Source organism: Protopterus annectens, chromosome 1.part1 (assembly GCF_019279795.1).
Source record: "Protopterus annectens isolate FY-2018-M chromosome 1.part1, PAN1.0, whole genome shotgun sequence".
Lineage (NCBI taxonomy): Eukaryota > Metazoa > Chordata > Ceratodontiformes > Protopteridae > Protopterus > Protopterus annectens.
The window spans coordinates 1,721,093,289-1,721,115,299 of record NC_056726.1 but is presented as its reverse complement, the minus strand read 5'-3'; the positions used below and the strand labels follow the sequence as shown (position 1 = coordinate 1,721,115,299).

Here is a 22,011-nt window from a genome sequence, read left to right as displayed (position 1 = left end):
AACTTTTCATGTTCCGACCCCTCCTATAGGTAATATTGGGATATTCACCTATTTTGTTAAATATTTCCTTATCCAAGGACATTAGGGGCCAGAATTTCCTAACTATTTTTTTAAATTTCTTCCGCTACTGGACTAAATGTTATTATTAGTGTAAGGGAATAAGAATTACTGGAGCTATTCAGTACATCTAAATCACTCGATTTGAGTATTGTTTGTTGTTGCATGGTTATTTTCTCCCTTGTTAGTTCTTCCAACGAGTGTTTACTCAAAATGGATTTGTAAATTCCTTTGCTTCTTTTTAACTGAACTTCACTAATCACCCTAGTCAGAAGGTTGTTGGGATAACCTCTATGCAAAAACATACCTCTTAAGTTATCACATTCTTCCCTGAAATCATCTTCACAAGTAATTATGCTCGCAGCTAGTATGAGCTGCCCCTTCACCACTGATTTTTTCTGGTGAAGGGGTGTGAGCTAGTATAATGCAGGAATGAATTTGAGTAAGAATTTTTCCTGTAAATCCTAACTATATACCTTTGTTCCAGGATGTTTTTTTCAAGTTCAACATATAAATAGTGGATTTTCTGTTCCTGAAAGTCCTTAGTAAATTTCAAAAATGTAACTGTACTATTGAAATATTCTGCTATACTGTTAGCTATGTTAATATCGCCATCCACTATTAAAAATATGTCATCCAAGAATCTCGTGTAAAAAATGATTCTTTCCATCCAGATACTGTTAAAGACATAGTTATATTCCCAGTGGGCCATCACTAAATTAGAGAAACTAGCTCCACAGGGGGACCCCATGGCAACTCCAATTTTTTGGAGATAAAACTTATTGTCAAAGGAGATGAAATAGTTTTTTTAAGATAATACACAATAGTTCCTCTATTAATCTTAACTTATTTTCAGTTGCCCCTTTTAACCTAATAAATTCAAGGACCCATTCAGTACCCGTGTCTTGTGGGATGGATGAATAAAGATTGCAAACATCTACTGTAAGGAAGTTGAGTTCTTCCCTAAACTCTAGTGTGTTAATCTTACCAAGAAAGGACCACGAGTCCTTACAAATTTGTTTTTCTTTATTCACAAATTTTTTAAGTATAGACTATGACCTTCGCACATGGGTATGTAATGGATTGCCTTGCGTCCACTAAAGCTCTCATTGGTGGATCTTGGGTGCCCTTATGGATTTTTGGTACTCCAAACACATGAGGCAGTTTGGGGGATAGAATTGTAAGGAAGTGGCTAAGGTGGACATCAATAGTTCAATCAATAAATCATTAATGATCATTCTTATTCTATTATAAGCAATATTTAGTTCATTCAAACTTACTACCTCATATGTTTCTTTTTCTAAAATTGTTATTTTCTTAACATAGTGTTTGTGATTCATAACCACTAGGCCACCACCTTTATCTGGTTTCATAGGGTGAATGGGGGGGCTCCAAAAGGATGACAACAAAAACCTTTCCTCAAGGGACATATTTTCCTCATTAGAATTTCTCTTTTTACTTAGAAGGGTTTTCCTGAACTCATGTTCACACAAACGTTCAAACATTCCAATAAAAGTATTTACTGGCAGGTTAAATGTACTCGCAACTCTAAGTTCATTATTGCTGTATGTAGAATTACCCAATAATACTGCTAAGTTTAATTTCTGTATGAACAATTTTAAGTCAATTAACAAATCAGCTAGATCATACTTGCTTGTGGAAACAAATGTTAGACCCTTGGCAAGTAGTTCAACAAGATCACTGTCAATGTTGTACTCCGTGTAGTTGTATATTTTAAAGTCACCTAATATATTAACAACAATCCTACAAGGGTACAGTTCCTCCGGTCTAGCTGACAAGTTGTCATCCGTGTTTAATTTATCTTGTTGCTGCGAGTATTGTAAGTCCTTTTGGGATAAGATGTATTCGAGTTCCATTTGTTCCCCCTCCCCCCTCTGTAGTTTTTTTTGTTGTTGATGGTACTGATGTTGTTGTTGGGGGTGGACATTACATTGAGGCATTTGTTCCCTTTCATTAGTGTTAGACTGAAGATTGTCCAAATCCACACTTGCATTAATGTAATTCCCACTGTCATTACTATTTTGACCTGGGTTCAAATTGGGCCTGGATGTTGATAGTACTTCCTGGTTGTAAGGTAAACTAGAGCTAGGTAAAACTACTTGGTTAGATCTCTCCTGAGGGGGCAGTAGCACTTGTGAAGTTGGCGGTTTTGGATAGGCAGTACCCTCTGCATACGCCTTCAAGTCCCTCTGTAGTTTCTTAATCTTTGTTACTTTAAGTCTTTCAAGTTGCTGGGCTATACTTGTGAAAATACGGTTGTAGTCATACTGGTAACGGCTGAATGCAATATCAGCCTTAATGTCAACTTCAAACACTAAAATATCACTAGCCAAGTTGTTAATCGATTTTTGGTAATGTTTTGACATACACTTTAGTAAGTCCAGACCTTGATTATTAAATAAAACTACAAGTTCTTTATAGAATTCCGATCCCGGCTCCAACCCTGTTGGGTATTGCCAATACCTTAAACCCTTTGGTACTATTTTTCTTTAATGCATTTATCAAAAATAATTAAGTTCTAGTTGGAGTTTATTAATTTTTAAAAGTTTAACATCGAATAATTTCAACTTTTCGCTAATACTTATGTTGTTCTCAGTTTGTACATCAGGATCCAAATTTCCCTGTTGGTTGTCTAAGTTAAGTTCATTGTTCAACCAGTTAGTAATATCCTGTGTAATTGTCAGTCCTGGAATAAGAAGCCCACTGTTGGGTTGGGTAGTTTGTCTTTGGCTACCAGTAGTCACAACATTATTGATCCCAGTCCCACCAGTATGCTGGGTGCTCCCTAGTTGCTCCTGCTCGGTTTCTACCGAACGAGTGATAAAATAATTCACTGTTCCCAAAGCACTGATAAAATCAAGGCCCCATGTGTTTAAATCCGAAAACTGGTTGACCTTTGCAGATAGACGTTCCAGCCGCTCGTTCATGAGTTCAATTAGTTACGTTAGGTTACCACTCTCCGTCTCCTCACTTTGAGTTAAAATCTGAATGCTCATAGTGTAGTTGGAAAGTACCTGTTGCCAAAGACTCGATCCACACCAGTAAACAAAACCACAACTCAAAAAACAAAGAAACAAACTACAGGAACCAACTCCACACTGCAGGTTGATTAAGACAATAGTTTTAATGCGGAGTAAGTTGCACCCTCCACGTGCGACAAAAGATACAGCAATACAAATAATGAAATTAAGCGCTTTTTGTCCAGGTATTATCCAGACTTCTTCAGATACACAACTCTAAGTTACAAACTGTTTAAAAAGCCCACGTCAAATGGGCGGTACTAAATTCATTAAATCCTATAAAAACATTGTTTAAAATCAATAGTCATTTCATATAAGAATCATTTCGAACAATAATTAAGTAAAGGAACAAGAAGTCACTCTGCAGGTCGACACAATTAAATTGCATAAAGTTACAGAAAATTACGTTACACCTATAAAAGCATTTGTAGTAACATTAATATCACAAATTCATTCATACTAACCTATGCATTAATCCTAATGTTGCATTTAGAAACAACATGTACCACAATCCCTGTAAGCCCTCCAGCACTATAAGCGACCACCTGCCAACTCGCATATATCAATACTCCCCCCAACTACAGAGACCTCTCCTCTACAGAGACTGTATAAAACTCACCAACTTTAACCCAGATACTCTGAATAATTGTCTTTCCTCTACCACCTGGTCTTTCCTGCACTCTCCTACCATTAATGAAGCTGTACTTAAATTTAACCACATCTTTCTTGACATCCAGAATTCACTAGCTCCCTTAAGGAAAATCAGGGTCAAATCCAACTATGCCCCTTGGCTCACTAAAAATACTCTCTCCCTCATGGCAAAAAGATATAAGGCTTAAAAACTCTGTATAAAATTTAAATCACCCTCACAATTACAAAACTACAGAGAACTTAGGAATCTCACCAAAAAAAAAAAAAACATACACCATGATAAGAAAAACTACTACATCCAAGCTCAAAATAACCACTACACCAATAGTAAAAGATTTTGGAGTACTATTAACAAAATTCTCCATCCTGGTACCCCCACTACCCCAAGCCCCTTCCCTAACAACACCCCAACAGAGACTGAAACACTTAGGAAGCTCATTCCTAATAACTCCTCTTCTACTACAGATGCCTGCAACACAAACCACTCTACCCCTGTCATTAATACTGCCAGTGCCAACACTTTCTCATTCAAACCTGTATCTATTTCCTACATCAGAAAACTAGTCCTAAAACCTAAACCCTACTCTCCCTCTACTGACAACCTTCTTCTTCGGTTCCTTAAATAGCTGCTGACTCTATTGCTTTTCCTGTCTCTATTTTAATTAATAGATCCATTCAAGAATCCATAGTTCCTGACCTCTGCAAATCATTCTACACTATACCTCTACACAAGGGTGGTAATTCAACTGAACCTAGCAACTTCAGACCCATTGCTATCCTCTCCCCTCTGTCTAAAATCCTTGAAAAATGTATCCACTCTCAACTAATTACATATCTTATCCAAGAAAATCTCTTCACTCCTGCACAACATGGATTTTGCCCTAAATACAGCACCTCCACTGCCCTTATTTCCTTCTCTGAAACTGTTGCTATGGCCAGAGACAACAACAAACTTGTATCTTACCTGTTCCTCAATCTATCTAAAGCCTACAACACTGTTTCTCACTGTCTACTCCTCTACAAACTATCCCATCTCAGTCTCTGTCACACTGCACTCAACTGGTTCTCCAGCTACCTCTCTAGCAGACAAAAATCAGTTAGATGGCTTAACTCTTGTTCCCCTTTCCTCTGTATCCAAACTGGGGTTCCCCAAGGCTTCATCCTTGGCCCTTTGCTATTCAACATCTTTACCAATAACCTCCACACTTCTTGCAGTCACTCCTCTACCTCTATCATCCAATATGTAGATGACTCCACATTGATATCTGTCTCTGAAAACTTGACAGAAATGTTTATTACACAAAACTCATTTTCTTCTGTAGAAAGATGGCTCAGTGACAGCCAGCTCATTCTCAATCCCAATAAAACAAAGCTACTCCTTTTTCTGCCTAACTCCCTCTCCCACTGTAAATCTACCTTTTCAATCTCTTTTCTCAACAACACTATTATAAACAATGAAACACAAACTAAACTCCTCAGCACCATTATTGATGACCAACTAAAATTTGACCTACATGTCCAACAAAGCATCAAAAATAACCCCACCAAAAATTAGGCCTACTTTACAGAAATAAAAAATACCTTGGTGCAAAATCCAAACATGCCCTTGCTCAAACTTTCTTACCACCCACCCCACCCTAGTCTATGCCTCCCCTATACTGACTAACCTACAGTCTTCCCTTATTTACAAACTTAAATCAACATACAATAAAGTTGCTAGATTTGCTGTAAATCATCTGTACTCCACCCACCACTGCTGGGCCCTACAGAAACTTCACTGGCTTGAACTTCCACAACAACTTACTCAACTCCAAATTTCTCTCTCCCTTCTCAGTAACCCCACTATCTGCCCATCACTTTCCAAACTTCTGTCCTATTACACCTCTAGTCATCCTCTTCGTACTTCCAACCAACTCTTACTACTGATCTATAAACTCTGTAAAGATATAGGCAAAAACCTTTATAAATACTCACTCTCTCATAGCTAGAACAAACTCCCATTACATATTAGAAGTATAACTCATGCCAACTTTAAAAAGACACTAAAAGATCACCTGCTTAACTCCAAGATCTGTCACTGCAAACAACCCACTTAACCTCCCGTATACCTCTGTCTATTTGCATTCTACAACCTCTACTTAGGAAGTATCTTGCCATTACTTCTAATTATTGTAAATATTAGAACATACTAGCTTTTCAGCAGTGTGACTAAACTGTTTGTATAAAAAAATGCCAACGTATGACTGGAACCACAGAAAAAAGCCAGGAATCAGTTTACGCGTTTCGTTCACTTTTAATATAACATGACCTTCTTCAGAATAACTGTTACAACCTCTATTACCATTTAAATATTGTTCTACATAGAACATGTGATCTTTAGTAACCAATACTGATGTCCTAATACTTAACTGAAAATTCACTATGGAACTATTTTCTTCGTCTTAGAAAACAGGTGAAAATACAAAGTAAAAAGAACAAAGTAGAATGAAATGTGGTGTATATAGCTTTATGTGACTCATGCGAACACTTTTATATAGGTAAGACCATCAGGACTTTGAATAGACGCATTTATGAACACGTTAGCAATAAATAAAAAAAAAAATGTCAAATGCACTTGCAAGACACACACTGTCTTGTAAAGATTTCAAAAAGTTTAGATTTTCAGTACTCGAAAGGGTAAAAGATGACCTGTTTTCTGGAAATTTCAAGGTTCAATTAGAGTGTAAAGAAGCCTTATGGCAAATTCTGCTTAATGCAGATCAGCTTCCTGGGTTAAATGATGTTATAAACATCAAGTGCTTTTTACAAGCACAAAGATTGTCATTTTGACACTTGTTTTTTACTATTTTTTTTTATTAATTATTTTACTTGTATTTATTATGCAGAAGATTTACAAAAGTATAAACAGGGTTGTCATTCATATTTCATACAAATTATTTATATTTTATATAACATTTCATTCTACTTTGTATTTTTCACCTGTTTTCTAAGACGAACAAAATAGTTCCATAGTGAATTTTCAATTAAGTATTAGGACATCAGTATTGGTTACTAAAGATCACATGTTCTATGTAGAACAATATTTAAATGGTAATAGAGGTCGTAACAGTTATTCTGAAGAAGTTCATGTTATATTAAAAGTGAACGAAACACGTAAACTGATTCCTGGCTTTTTTCTGTGGTCCCAGTCATATGTTGGCATTTTTTTTACCTAGTTTGTTGTGTGTGTTTTGGAAAAGTTTTAAACTGTTTGTATGTTTATATTTTTAGTACTCACTTTCTTATCTGACAACTATAATGTGTTCTGTATATCAGCATTTCAGTTTGTACTTTATTTTATGTATAATGTTTCTTTTTACTGCTGTAGAAGTAATTGGAGCTTTTCTCCTTGAGATTACACTGAAAATGAGTTTTTTTTGTAACTCAGCTGGTCTGACCTGGTTAACAAATGTGAAATAAAATAAAATATTATAATCAGTGCATTTTTACACTCCAGCTCCCACTCCAACAGCCCAAAATTACAACATATACATTTAAACTTGATTTTGTCCAGCCTTTCTTCTCTTTTTACATTGTAAAGCCTGCATTTCTTAAAACTAAAAAAGTGCTTGTTTACTTTAGTATTTTATCACATATAGCAATCACCCCCTCATTTTAGATACCCTTCATTACACAAATCTGCTTTACTATATGACATGAGATTTAGATCTTGAGATGTTTTGTACAAATACTGTTAAGAACAATACTGTTTTACTTGCAGTTACTTTTTTATTGTTCAAACATTCATGACATGAAGTGGGATACATGCTTTACAGTCCATTTACAAGTTTAACAAAGTCAACAAAAGTCCAGTCTTTCCCAGCCACTTTTTGGTATAATGTCATATATGCTTTCGAATTTCATGTTTTACTAATTTTAGTGTTGCTGATCTTTTCCCTGTTTCTCAACACCTGACACTGGTTCAAGTCCAAGATTCTCCTGATTCTTCTAGTCAGCTCCTGTGCTTTTTTCTCTGTTTTAAGCATCTTCCTTTGGAAGATTGGAAACGGTTTCACTGGCAAAATGTCTTTGTGTTTTATTAGAAAAATGAGAAGAAGAGTTCCCTTCTGTTTGATGGCTCACTTTTTTGTTTTATAAACCATTGTATTTATTCCTTAACCTTTTCTGCATCAAAAAATGTTTTTGATCCTTCAAGAAAAAAAATATTCTGAATACAGCTGGATTCAACAGTTTGAATCTTGCACCTTACTCTCGACATTGCATGATTGCTGAGATAAATGTACTTCTCTTCTGCCTGGTGTACAGTAAATAAATTTCCACAAACACTCTACTGTGTCCAGTTTTTAATACTTTGCCCTTCTGCTTTAGTTTTGTCAGGATCAACTCTTTCTGCTTGTATGATTGCATACAGATTTTTGCTGCTTTCTCAAAGGATCATATGAAGTTACTAGGCTATTGGCTTTGAGGCCCTTATAAACCTAGCCAGGATAAGCCTTAGACAAGTCAGCACCTGATGCTCCTATCCAGAGGGGACACAGTTGGAATCTCGGGGGTGTATTCTCTGTTTCCCATCCAGTTATTCCGGCTGCGATTAAAAAGGTTTAATGAGGTACTCTGCTTGATGTGAAGAGGGAGTCTATTCCAGAGATTAGTGAGTCTCTGAACAAATCTGTCCCACCAACAAGTCCTAATGATGTCACAGACCAGGTTGAGGTCGCACTTGCAGGTTACTCGAGTGGAGCTTGACTTGTGGATATGCAGCAGTCCCATTAAGGTGGGTTCTGAGATTGTTTTGTATGCCAGACAGAGGTCACCTCTGAGGAATCTGTATGAAACTGAGTAGAGGAACAGGGCTTTTAGCCTATTTGTTGTATGATAGATGTTTGAGACCCTGGATTCTCCTGGTGAGGAACGTCTGTGGTCTCTCCAGCTGCTGCATGCGCTTTACAAGGTACATGCCAAAAGGGGAGTTTTTCTGCCTAATTTCCTCTCCCATTGTAAATCTACCTTTTCAATCTCTTTTCTCAACAACACTTGTTGATAGGCCTTATAAGGAAAGAAAACAGGGATGTTATGACTGCCTTGTCCCTGGCTGAGATACCCGTACTTATGAGGTAGGCCATATAGAAAGCTTTCCGTACAATGTAAGCAACATGGTGGTCAAAAGTCAGGTTGCTATCAACCTGGGTGCCCAGATCCCTCATAACAGATTCCGTGCTTAAGAAGTTATTAATGTGATAATTTGTGGGGACGTCACTCTCCCCAAGGGGGATGATGATGCATTTTTTGGTATTCAGCTTGAGGCCATGTTTCTGGCACCAGTCATTTATTTGGGTGAGACCCTCTTGGAGGATGTCCATATTACAAAGAGAATTGATGACAGTGCCCAGCTTGCAGTCATCTGCAAACTTGGTCAGCCATAGCCCATTGGTTTTGGCCTGCACCTCAAAAAAGTATATCCCAAATAACAGAGGTCCCAAGACCGATCCCTGGAGTATGCTGCTCATTATGGGACTACTGGTTGAGGAGTCTTCCCCTATTTTGACTAGGTAAGTTTTATCAGTGAGTTATTTTGCTTCTCATCTGGTAATATACTGATTGATGCCTAGTTGAGAGAGTTTATCTATTATGATCGAGTGGAGAACAGTCAGGTTTTGTGTCCAAGGAATGGAAGATGGCTACAGTCATTCCCCTGCACAAAGGAGGTCCAACCACTAATTTGGGTAATTACAAGCCCATAATCCTGAACAGTTACATATGTAAGGCCATGGAAAGAATAATCATGGACATGATAAATGAGGACATAGGTAATCTGCAAATGCTGGACCCATCACAGTTCGGCTTTGTTAAAAGAAGGTCATGCCTATTAAATCTGGTGGACTTCTTTGAGGGGGTCAACAAAGCAATGGATGAAGACAAGACTGTGCACACAACTTACCTTGACCTGGCCAAGCCTTTTGATACAATACCCCACTCAGGCATTATAGGCAAGGTCACTAGTTTAGGTATAAAGCCTTTTATCACCCACTGGATAGCCATCTGGCTCACTGATGGGATCTAGGAGGTCAAAATTGGTGAAGCCACCGCCACAAAGAGGCCAGTCACTAGCAAAGTCCCCCATGGCTCGGTACTAGGCCTGCTCCTTTTTGGCATTCATTTCTCTGAAATGGAAGCAAATGCTGAAGGTTTATGGCTAAGTTTGCAGATATTTGCAAGCTGGTGGTTATCATAGACTCCCATGTGGACACTAGCATTCTTCAATAAGGCCTATCTCTGAGTGACAAATATTACCAGTGCCGTGGTCTTAAACTCAATGTTAAGAAATGCATAATTGTATCCTTTGGGAAGTCAACCATCCCGGCTAATTACCATGTTGATAATACATCCCTAAGAGTCGACACAGTGGTCAAGGATCTGGGTACACCTGTAGACTGAAGGCTTACTTTCAGTAAGTGGCCACAGTGGTGAGAAAATTTTTTTTGCTGCACAACTTATAAGTAAAAGCATGGTATCTAGGTCCAAAGAGGTCATTATCCCACTGTACTCTGACTTTATCAAACAATCATAGAGTACATTGCTACCTTCTGTATGTACCTGGCCAGCCATATGCAGCATCTACAGTGACTTCAAAGGTTCCTTACAAAAAGAATACAATGCATAACACAGAGTGCCTTAAAGCCCTTTCCTTGTATTGAGTCTCCTATAGATTACTGAAGGGTGATCTATGGCTTGCAAGACATCTGCAAACAACACACTAATGAATCTCCTGCATATTCATAAGTCAAACAGTATCAGAAATACAAGGTCTAGGGAACTGAATTTTGTCTGTGACTTAAACAGAACATAGTGGAGAAACAGATATGTGTCCCAGATACTGCCCCTCCCATGGAACAGACTTCCCATCCATGGGAAACTGAGTTCATCTGTTACCCAATTTAAGCACAAGCTAGACCATTGGATGGGGGATAGGAAATTTGCACTGGGCTTAGCACCCATGTCCCTTATGGATAGAGGTAGCTTATAAATGCCTAGCCCACAGTGTCCTATTTGGATATAGGACATCCTTATTCTTTTAGGAAAACTTGGCTAGGCTTAGAAAGGCCCTCTGGGTCATTAGCCTATGAATCTATGAATAGGTTAGCAACAGGAATATTTGTGCCTGCATGTGTTATGTTGTTGTAGGCTGTACTGACAACATAGTAGTCCACACTATCAGAGCAACCTGTCTCTGTACATGCCTGTCAGTGTAAAGGTAATCTTATGCCCTATCTGAAAGGCACCATGGCCTATGGTAGTGAGTTCAGCAGTTGTATACCTTATGCATGTGTACCTCAATGTATTAGGATAGAGCCATATCAATGGTAGGTACCAAGGTGCCCACAAATGTTGACAGCAGGGATGACATCATTATCCTCTTCTTAATCACCAGCTTGAGACCTCTAGTAAAAGCACAAGCTTCTTATTGCTTATCAAACTTTTTGCCCTCCTTTACTTGAATCATTAACCCCCTTACAGCTTTCCTTCCTGCACTTGAATTAATTCATCCCTTTTTACCCCCCCCCCCGTAAACAACACTTTTCATCTTGTTCTTTTTCTAACTGCCTTCATCCACAGTTTAGCACCTCTCATGCATCTCCTGTATACCTAAATTGTAAACCTTCTAGATATACCAATTTGGAACAGGCAGCCTAAATAAAAATAATAAAGAAATAAAGTCCAAACCACCACACTGGTAATAAAATCGATTCTTTTTACTTCCGACCACCACAGATGAGCGCTTTCGTCTAATAGATTAGACTTCATCAGATGAAAGCACTGATATCATGATACACATATATAAAATCACAAACAATTAAGAATCCATTAATTGTAATTTAAAGGCATACAGGTTCAAAAACCTAATATCCAATTTTAAAAAGGCTTCCCAGCTTTCAAGACTTTAATAAACACATATATATTCTATATGCAAACATTAATAATATAATTATTCAACTGATAAAATACAAGTAATAAAAATGTGCAACAATTTTAAAAAAATATATAAAAATTTATAGTCTTTTGGTTTATTATATACTTTCAGCTTTTTTATGTAACACAGATTTTATACTGATGTAGTCATTTAAACCTGGTGGTGAGTTTGAATTCAGCCTGAGCTGCCATATCAGCTCCTTGTATAGTAAATGGTTCCTGAGGTCTCCCCCTCCCTTATGCAAACCATACCTAACTGTATCAATAATACCAAACCTAAAACTGGATACACCTGAACATGCAGTGCTGTGTTTATATAGAGCATTGGTCTCCCTATGAGTTCTAATTTCATATAGATGTTCATAAATTCTATCCTTGAAGGGTCTCTCGGTTTTACCAATATAATATGCCATACATGTAGTACAGATAGCAATATATACTAACATGTTGGATCTATAATTCCCCTTAACAAGCTTCACCACACTTTTAAGACTATTAAGTCTAATGGTATCCTCAGTCCATATAAAGAACACGCTACATGCCCCACAAGGTGCAGTTTTTTTGTATAGTAATTTCCCTCTTTCTCCTTGTTCCAAGAGTTTCTTAAAGTTGTTTCCTACCCTGTAAGTAAAAATGGGTTCTTTACCTACCCTCGTGTACACATCCTTGTTAGTTTTCATAAGGTTCCAGTTATTTCTAACTATATGTGTAAAAGTGTCTGAAAAAGTGCTATATTCAACAATACAGGCTGTATTATATTTAGTTTTACTATCCTGTGTATTGTAGTCCTTAGTAAATGAGTGACCTAAAAGTGCTTTATACTTCTTACCCCATTCCTTCTTCACTTCTTCCAAAATCCCCAAAACTAATTCCATGGGGTATTCCCTTTCTACAAAGCATTTACTAAGAAATGTAAATTCTTTTTCTAAATCCTGAGGATCTGATGTCATTCTGGCTATTCTTACAGCCTGTCCCTTGATCAGACTTTTCTTCTATGTAAAAGGATGGTGACTAGTGAAATGCAAGTAACTATTGCACCATGTAGATTTCCTAAAAATGTTAGACTTGAAACCTTCCTTTGTTTTAGAAATAGTCACATCCAAATAGTCAATATTTTTTTCATTAATAGTATAAGTGAATTTCAGAAAGCTAGTGCTGGACTCCAAATAACCCATAAAATGGTGTAATTCATCCTTAGTACCACCTACGCCAATCTCGTACTGCTGGAATGGGAGAACAGGACAATTTTCCCTTCACCATTTTACCACAACATTAGACTTTATCTAAGATTTTTTGGATGACATTTTTGTGTTGTGGGATGGTACTAAGGATGAATTACACCATTTTATGGGTTATTTGGAGTCCAGCACTAGCTTTCTGAAATTCACTTATACTATTAATGAAAAAAGTATTGACTATTTGGATGTGACTATTTCTAAAACAAAGGAAGGTTTCAAGTCTAACATTTTTAGGAAATCTACATGGTGCAATAGTTACTTGCATTTCACTAGTCACCATCCTTTACGCAGAAGAAAAGTCTGATCAAGGGACAGGCTGTAAGAATAGCCAGAATGACATCAGATCCTCAGGATTTAGAAAAAGAATTTACATTTCTTAGTAAATGCTTTGTAGAAAGGGAATACCCCATGGAATTAGTTTTGGGGATTTTGGAAGAAGTGAAGAAGGAATGGGGTAAGAAGTATAAAGCACTTTTAGGTCACTCATTTACTAAGGACTACAATACACAGGATAGTAAAACTAAATATAATACAGCCTGTATTGTTGAATACAGCACTTTTTCAGACACTTTTACACATATAGTTAGAAATAACTGGAACCTTATGAAAACTAACAAGGATGTGTACACGAGGGTAGGTAAAGAACCCATTTTTACTTACAGGGTAGGAAACAACTTTAAGAAACTCTTGGAACAAGGAGAAAGAGGGAAATTACTATACAAAAAAACTGCACCTTGTGGGGCATGTAGCGTGTGTTCTTTTATATGGACTGAGGATACCATTAGACTTAACAATAGTCTTAAAAGTGTGATGAAGCTTGTTAAGGGGAATTGTAGATCCAACATGTTAGTATATATTGCTATCTGTACTACATGTATGGCATATTATATTGGTAAAACCGAGACCCTTCAAGGATAGAATTTATGAACATCTATATGAAATTAGAACTCATAGGGAGACCAATGCTCTATATAAACACAGCACTGCATGTTCAGGTGTATCCAGTTTTAGGTTTGGTATTATTGATACAGTTAGGTATGGTTTGCATAAGGGAGGGGGAGACCTCAGGAACCATTTACTATACAAAGAGCTGATATGGCAGCTCAGGCTGAATTCAAACTCACCACCAGGTTTAAATGACTACATCAGTATAAAATCTGTGTTACATAAAAAAGCTGAAAGTATATAATAAACCAAAAGACTATAAATTTTTATATATTTTTTTAAAATTGTTGCACATTTTTATTACTTGTATTTTATCAGTTGAATAATTATATTATTAATGTTTGCATATAGAATATATATGTGTTTATTAAAGTCTTGAAAGTTGGGAAGCCTTTTTAAAATTGGATATTATGTTTTTGAACCTGTATGCCTTTAAATTACAATTAGGGTGGCCACGGTGGTGCAGTGGTTAGCATTGCCGCCTCACAGCAAGAGGTTCTCCGGTTCGATCCCCGGCTGGGGTGCCTTCTGTGCGGAGTCTGCATGTCCTCCCTGTGGTCGCGTGGGTTTCCTCCGGGTGCTCTGGTTTCCTCCCAAATCCCAAAGACATGCTTCAGGTGGATTGGAAACTCTAAATTGGCCCTAGGTGTGCGTGTGAGTGTGCCTTCTGTGGAAGGTTGGGCGCCGGGCTGGCAACTCGACACTGTAAAACTCCACTGCCAATCAATGTGCGGACAAGGTGATCCGCTGTGGCGACCCCTAACCGGGAAAAGCCGGAAGAAGAAGAAGAAGATGCCTTTAAATTACAATTAATGGATTCTTAATTGTTTGTGATTTTATATATAAGTGTATCATGATATCAGTGCTTTCATCTGATGAAGTCTATCTATTAGACGAAAGCGCTCATCTGTGGTGGTTGGAAGTAAAAAGAATCGATTTTATTACCAGTGTGGTGGTTTGGACTTTATTTCTTTACTACTTGGTTTGGTATCAGTTCCATTTTCTGTTGGTTTTGTTCTAAATAAAAATAATCCTATACCATATTCTCTCAGTCTTAATCTATAACATATAAAATACTAATATTTTCCATCCCCTCCTACGTAATTTTAGAACTTACTTCAATACAGCTCTGTAACTCTTTACAAACCTATATAATACTAAAATCTCCCTTCCTACATAATCATAACTAACGTCACTACATATCTTGAACTCCTTGTAAAACTTTCTTTACTGAAATGAAAGAACACTAAACTTTACAATAATGTTTTCCATCTGCAGTATCAATCCATTTATTTCTGCAAGATTTTACAGCTGGAATAACTGTATAGACTTATAATTGTTGATGTAAAAACTTTACTGTATATACCTGTCTTGTAATTATGTTTGCTGTTTCATTAGAAATGTAACTGTTGCTTTTCTGAGAACTGTCTGAAGTTCACTTGTTGATATAAATATAGTGTGGTCGAGCTTTTCTCCCCGGGCTTCAAGTGAAAATGGGTTCTGTCCATTCGGACTTTCCCAATCAACAAAGACAAATAAATAAATGCTGCACATACCTTTTGGTATGCACATCTGCTTTATGGATTCTCATATCTGTCCCTACTGCTGTTTCTTTTGTTATAGGCTGGTATAAGAAGGTTACCCCTGACATTTGTAGCTGTGATCCTACCAGTTGCAGTGCTATACAGGTATAGGTCAGCATAATTGGCGGAAGTGATGGATGGCATAGGCTGTACAATTTCAGCCTTGCATTAAATAATGATTGGAGAGGACATGCTGACCAGCCATTACTTGACCAGGTATAGCATACAGTGATTCATGATACAAATAGCATAGAGGAACACAATCATTTATTACAGCAGTCATAAGCATAACCCAACATGTTATACTGTGCCAAGGCAAAGGTGCCATAGCAGCTGAAAGGTCAGTTCAGAGCAACAAGCTGACAGAGCCAGAGGTGTTTTGATGTCTATCTAGGAGCATGCTTCTTAACCTCTTAGCCCAAGAAATCTGGACAAAGCCAAAAGTAATGGGGAATGGCAAGAGCCCAAAATTGGGGACAATGTTTAATGTTGTTCTCATAAGTTTAGATAGTTGTTAGAATAATTCCTTTTGCATTAGCATTTATTTTTGGAAAGATTAGAAGTATAATAGTTAAATGTTTGCTGTTATTTAGTGACTGCAGTCCTTATTGATTTGCCAGAAAACCATAAATTTTATCAGGGACAGACCAAAAATAAGAGGGAAAAATGTGGACATTCCATGAAATTCTGGAAAGTTGAGAAGTATATTTGAGAGACTATAGTTCTGAAGGATTGGACACTGAAATTGAGATGGATCACTGCCACATATATCGGTGCATGATGCACCACTTTAGTAGCCCCACAGTACCACTGTGTTCAGACACTGGACTGAACCACAGCAAATGTTTGGTGTGCTTTGTTATGGGTACTTCAAGGAGGTATCCATGTCAGGATGGCTGTAGAGGTTGATTGAGATTGTGTGATGCATCTTGTATGAACACTTAATGGGCATGCCACAGGGACATTGTTTCGGCACAGGTATCATGATCACAAAAGTGTCTCTTTCATTATGTGTACACAGGACAGAGCAATTATATGGTGACATTAGTAGAGGCTATGAGATGAAAGGCTAATGTTTGTACCTGTGAGTGCTGCTGCTGATAGAGATATGAGCCACAATCTGATTATGTATAGAGGCAGCCTCTAAATGCTTGATCACCCATGCCCAATTCTACATATACCTCCATAAAATAGCCCTCGAGTATCACCTGACAAATACATTTGGGAAGCAAAGCTAGGCTTAAAAAGGCCCCCCAGGGGGTTGTTAGCCTAGTAATCACCCATGAACCTATTATCAGTAGCACTGTCTCCATCCTAGGTGCACATCCACCCACAGGAGAGGCTGAAGGTGCACCCCCCCCCCCAGATGAATAGGCGGTTGTAATGTCTGTGCACTCATCATCCCTAATGGGGCAAGGTGACTCCATAAAGTGGAACAGGATATAGTATCTGAAGTTTTGCAGCTTCCTAGGGTGCCCAGCACTAGCATGTTTTACAGCTGGCCATTGACATGTGGGCAGTAGTAGCCAAATCAATTAGATGTGCTGCAGAGTCACTCAGACACAGTCTAGCATGCAACTGATTGCTGTATTTAATGGCATCTGTAAGGGCATAGAGACCAAGGATATGATAATGGTATTCTGAAAGCTGTGGTGGTATAACATTTTCCCTGCCTACCCCTGTTTGGAGGATTGCCAGAGCCAAAATTACTGCTTTGACAGGTACTGGTGTATAATTTACAGGGAGAATATGTAGAAAGTGTGGTTAGAGGAAGGTATGTACTAGGAGTGGCCTTGCAGAAGGCCATCAGAAGATATGTAGTCTTAACCTGCATACCACACACAACCATCCCACATTGTTGACAGCCATGACACTCAGCTTCCATTGCAGGGACATCACATGAGTACACCCTGTCCAGGTCACATACCCACATATGTATACCATCCCTGTCAGGGGAGACCACAAATCCCAGAGAAACAAGCTAGTATAGTGTCAACCCAAGCACATTGCAGGAGGAGATTGTCTATGACACAAAGTGCATTACCTTGAAATTCCCATGTCTACATCAGGCTATGGTTGCATAGTGGGACCACACCTCACCATAGGAGGAAATTATCAATGACACATTATGGTCATCACCTTGCGACATCCAACTCCACATCAAGCCCTGATCATAGAATCTACCCCACCACAGGAGGAAATTATTTTCTAACACAAAGTCCCCATTACCTTAAGACTTCTTTCTGTGCAGCATGTTATAGTCACATAATAGGGTCCCCACCACAATGCAAAGATGCAGGGTACCCATTACCTTGAGATTCTCACCTCAGAGTACTGTGATGTGCACCACAGCCAGTGTGTGTAAACAGATGGGAACTGTGTCCCTAGCTACCTGTGTATGTGATGACTGTGACTCTCTCCACCCTCCCTCCTGTATGTTAAACATGTTAATGTCCAGTGCATAGCATGACTAGTGACCAGCATAACTCTATATTTACACTGCATACATCATGTCTGATTTGTGTGACACCATGCTGTTATATTACAGATCATTAGTCTGGTCAAGACACTATTACTGCTTTTGCACTACTATGTAGGTGTTCATTTGGCTGTTAGTTGTTGCTATCCCACCACACTCTTGTCAGGCAGTGGTGTTGATGTGCCTTTCATGCTAGCCATGTCTGTGTATGTACACTCGCTGTCCAACAGTACTTGTAGCCTAGGACTGCCCTGTCTATCTCTGCAGCATCATATTATGTAGCATGCAATATGCTAGGAAAATGCTCCAGGCTGTGGTAAGATCATACTTGAGCACAACCCTGGATATAGTGAGGTAAAAGAAGAAGACTAAGCAGACTGAACACATGTTGCACAGTATAGTTTGGCCAAATTCTGTGGGTTCCATATAGGTGTCATAAGCCAGAACAGGTATCCAGCATCACTTGCAACAGATTATGAATGTGTGTGTGGGGGGGATTTGCTACATTTAGATATGATATCAATGTCTCTATATGCATTCACATTAGTCACAGTCCCTGCATTTACTAGCTAGATGGCCCTATGGAATTTCAGTGTGCAGAATGTTGCAGTTTATCTAAGATATGTGAATCATGCAAACTTGGGTGCTGTGTGGACATGGTTATGATGTTATGTATCACCCACTACCTGGCAGTTACAGAATGACGGTTCTTCCTGTTCACAAACTTTTGTGACTGTGGGCCAGGTGAGGCTTTTGTAGCTTCATGTGAGCAATCTGTGGCACTCAATATCTCAGGTAGGCAGGTGATATCATAGGAGGCATACCTGGTCTTGCATCTTTCTTGTGTTCTGTTAGGAAACCAAATATGATCCTCCACATGTAAAAGGATTATATCAAGGAGCTTGTTAAGTGATCTGGAAGAGGTGGGCTGTGAAATACCCAACATGTCTCTAGTACATCCCTGTAGGAAGTATGAAAAATGATGTGCATACCTTGGTCTCCACAGGTATTGGAAGGCAACACATTGCTGTTCATTCCATGTGTGGGAAGCACGTCAGTCAAGACTCCTGTAATATCAAGATCAGCTATAAAACAATCAACAGTCTTTTGACTGAGGACTTTATAAGTCACCTGCTGATATCTTTTATATTAATACTGGATACCCCCTCACACACCAGTAGGAAAAGGCATCACAAGGTGACAATGCCTTTTGTATTCATTCTAGACAGCTGCACTAAGAAAATAATTATTCTGTTGCCAGATGGCTGCTGTGACTCGAAACATTTTTGCTATCTGCTGTGAAGAAATATTTTGATGTGCTTTGCCCTTTCATAGTCAGGTGAAATTTCTTTTATAAACTATTATAATTCATATCTGTACTTACCTTGTGTACATTTTTTTTTTTGCATTTTTTGTCATTCTGATGGCTTCTCCACGTGCACCTCATTGTGTGAAATTGTTCCACTGAAACAAGAACCTAGCATTCCCAATCAAGGCGAAAACCCTCAGGCCTATTTGTTTTTGCTCAGGAAGCCCAGTCAGCCCATTTATTCCTTTAATGGTGAAAGATTGGTGTTAGAGAGCATTCCAGCTTGCTGGTCCCATGGACTTGCCAACCCTCCCTTGGTAGAGTACTCCACCTGGCAGTTCTTGAAGCTCAGATGCATGTTGCCACCACAGAGAGTGTGTCTGTACACTCATTTTCTGGTACCTCCCTCTCCACAATGGCAGCACATACTCCCTAGGCCCATGCTTCATGGAAGGAGCATCCACTGCTCCCTCCATGGTGTCATTCAAGTACTGTGCTAAAGTCTCCTCCCTCCCTGCTGAATGGGTGAGCCAGCAACTATCACTGTCATCCCTTCCCATTAGGTTCTTACAAACTTCAGAGCTTCTGTTTGAACCAAGGTCATCAGCACCCTAGTCAGGGCTTATTCAGAGATGGATTCACCTTTCATATATTTTAATATCATTACTGGCCTCATTTTACTACCCTGTTTTATATGTCTGTTATTATGCAGTTATTTTCATATGTCTTCTGGTGTGTATTTAGACTCCCTGCACTACTGCATAATGTGGCACTATAAATCAGTACTAGCATGCACCAGTCTGATGGTGGACAGTTGTGGCACAAGTACACGGTGCCTACCATGCAGCTTGATGAATCCTGGCCTGAATGACAGAAAACTTTCAATGTATCCCAGAATTCCTTTTTCTCTCCTTTGTATCTACATCCCACATCTGTTTTTGTACTTAATTTAACTTAAACATAAGCAAGGTTCTGTAGCAATTCAGTGTATCGTTTGAAAATTCTGTTTTGTTTTTTTTTTTACTTTAAGTATCACTAAACCTTTTTCCTATATCTTTTACATCTCCTACCATTTTATTCATATTACAAATAGCTGCAAGTAGCTGTGTGTTTAACTGAGATCCTTAACTTGTATCCAGTTTTATCTGCCCATTAATTACAGGTATATAGTATGACATCCTCTATATTTAGAATTTCTTACCCATATTCTTTCCATCACACTGTATAGTACTTAGTTTTGCATCATTAAATGTATATGTTAAACAGATCGTGGTTCCTTCACACCATTATTGCTTCTCTTTCCTGCCTCTATTTTTTGTCAAATTCTCATGGTTTTGCTTTTTTATGCTGCCACTATCTCTCACTGCTTACTTTCTCTTCTAAGGTTCTGTACATTTTTGCTACTATCATACAATCACAGCTAAGCAACTGTCTTTCAGTTAAGCAAACCTTTGTTCTTCCCTTTTGTTTTCCAAAAGAATGTTGATGGTTCCCTTCTACAACACTGATTGTTCTTCATACATTTTAATACCACTATTGTCACACATTTGCCAGCCCTGTAAATTTTTGTTGTTGTTGTGTCTTTCGGCTTATCCCGGTTAGGGGTCGCCACAGCGGAACTCTGGTCTGCTAATGTTTGGTAGTGGATTTTTACGTGCCGAGTTACCAGCTCAGACGCACAACCTTCAACGAAGGCATGCCCATTTATGCATGCCTCCACACAGAAGACGGTCTAGCTGAGAATTGAACGGGACAATGTCTTGCTGTGAGGCAGCAACGCTACCGCAGCACCACTACTGCGGGTTAGCCCTGTAAATTTTTGTAATATGTGTAATTTAGCCCATCTGCTCCAGGCGTTTTCTCGTGATTTTTTTATTTTCATTTTTTTTAATCATTTTTGTTTATTTATTGTCTCATTTGTGTTTTGTTCCCCCTTGCCTAACTTTTCTAGGTGATATTCAAATATGTTGTGTGCAGTACATGGGAAGTAAGCATTGTAAGAATTTTCTTGCAATTGAAAGAAAATGTACAGAAACTACACACTGAACTGTAAAAAATGCTGTATGTGCTAAAGGGAAATGGTAACTTGGAAAAACACTGGAGGAATTGGATAAAAAATACAATTTATTTGAACCAAAGCCCAATTATATTTATTGTGTTGTCCAGTGAACCCAATGTTTACAGTAGTTAAACTTGTGGTTGTACTTTTCTGGTTCTGCCTATGGATACAGACTTACTGGAAATAGTTTTCTTCTGATGCATACTTTCTGCCCAAGTCAGGAAGGCTTTATGTTTATAACTTTTCACAGCACTATTTCTGAAGATGAAAAAAAATCATTGTTTTTCAGAATAGATCCTTTGGGATGCTGTGCCGTCTACAAGATAACAGACTCTGTGATTCACATGGAATCTTCTGCTCAAGTCAAGTCAGTGATGAATGTATGATACATACCATGGTTCACAGGAAAAATGCTGTGCTTATTTATTGTTAAAAAATCACTGTGTATTTTTGTTGCAAAGTGATCCCATAGTTCAGTTTTAATTTTTTTTTTTCTTTTGTGGAGAGGAGTGTAGAGATTCCAGAATTTACATAGTATTCATTCTGTGCAATTCACTGACACTCTGAGGTATTTTGTAGTTGGTAATTTTAATTAAATCGCTGTAGGCCATAATTAGTCACTGGATTATCAGACATAGTACAGTGTTAGGAAGGACTCACTGTAATTCCCCTAAATTCGTT

The 22,011-nt window shown here is 38.2% G+C and overlaps 1 protein-coding gene across 2 annotated transcripts in view; it reads left to right on the top strand.

Moving 5' to 3' along the window:
- Window positions 1-22,011, top strand: part of ZDHHC18 (zinc finger DHHC-type palmitoyltransferase 18) — a 1,033,940-nt gene that overhangs the window by 887,598 nt on the left and 124,331 nt on the right. The gene's annotated exons all lie outside the window — the stretch shown is intronic.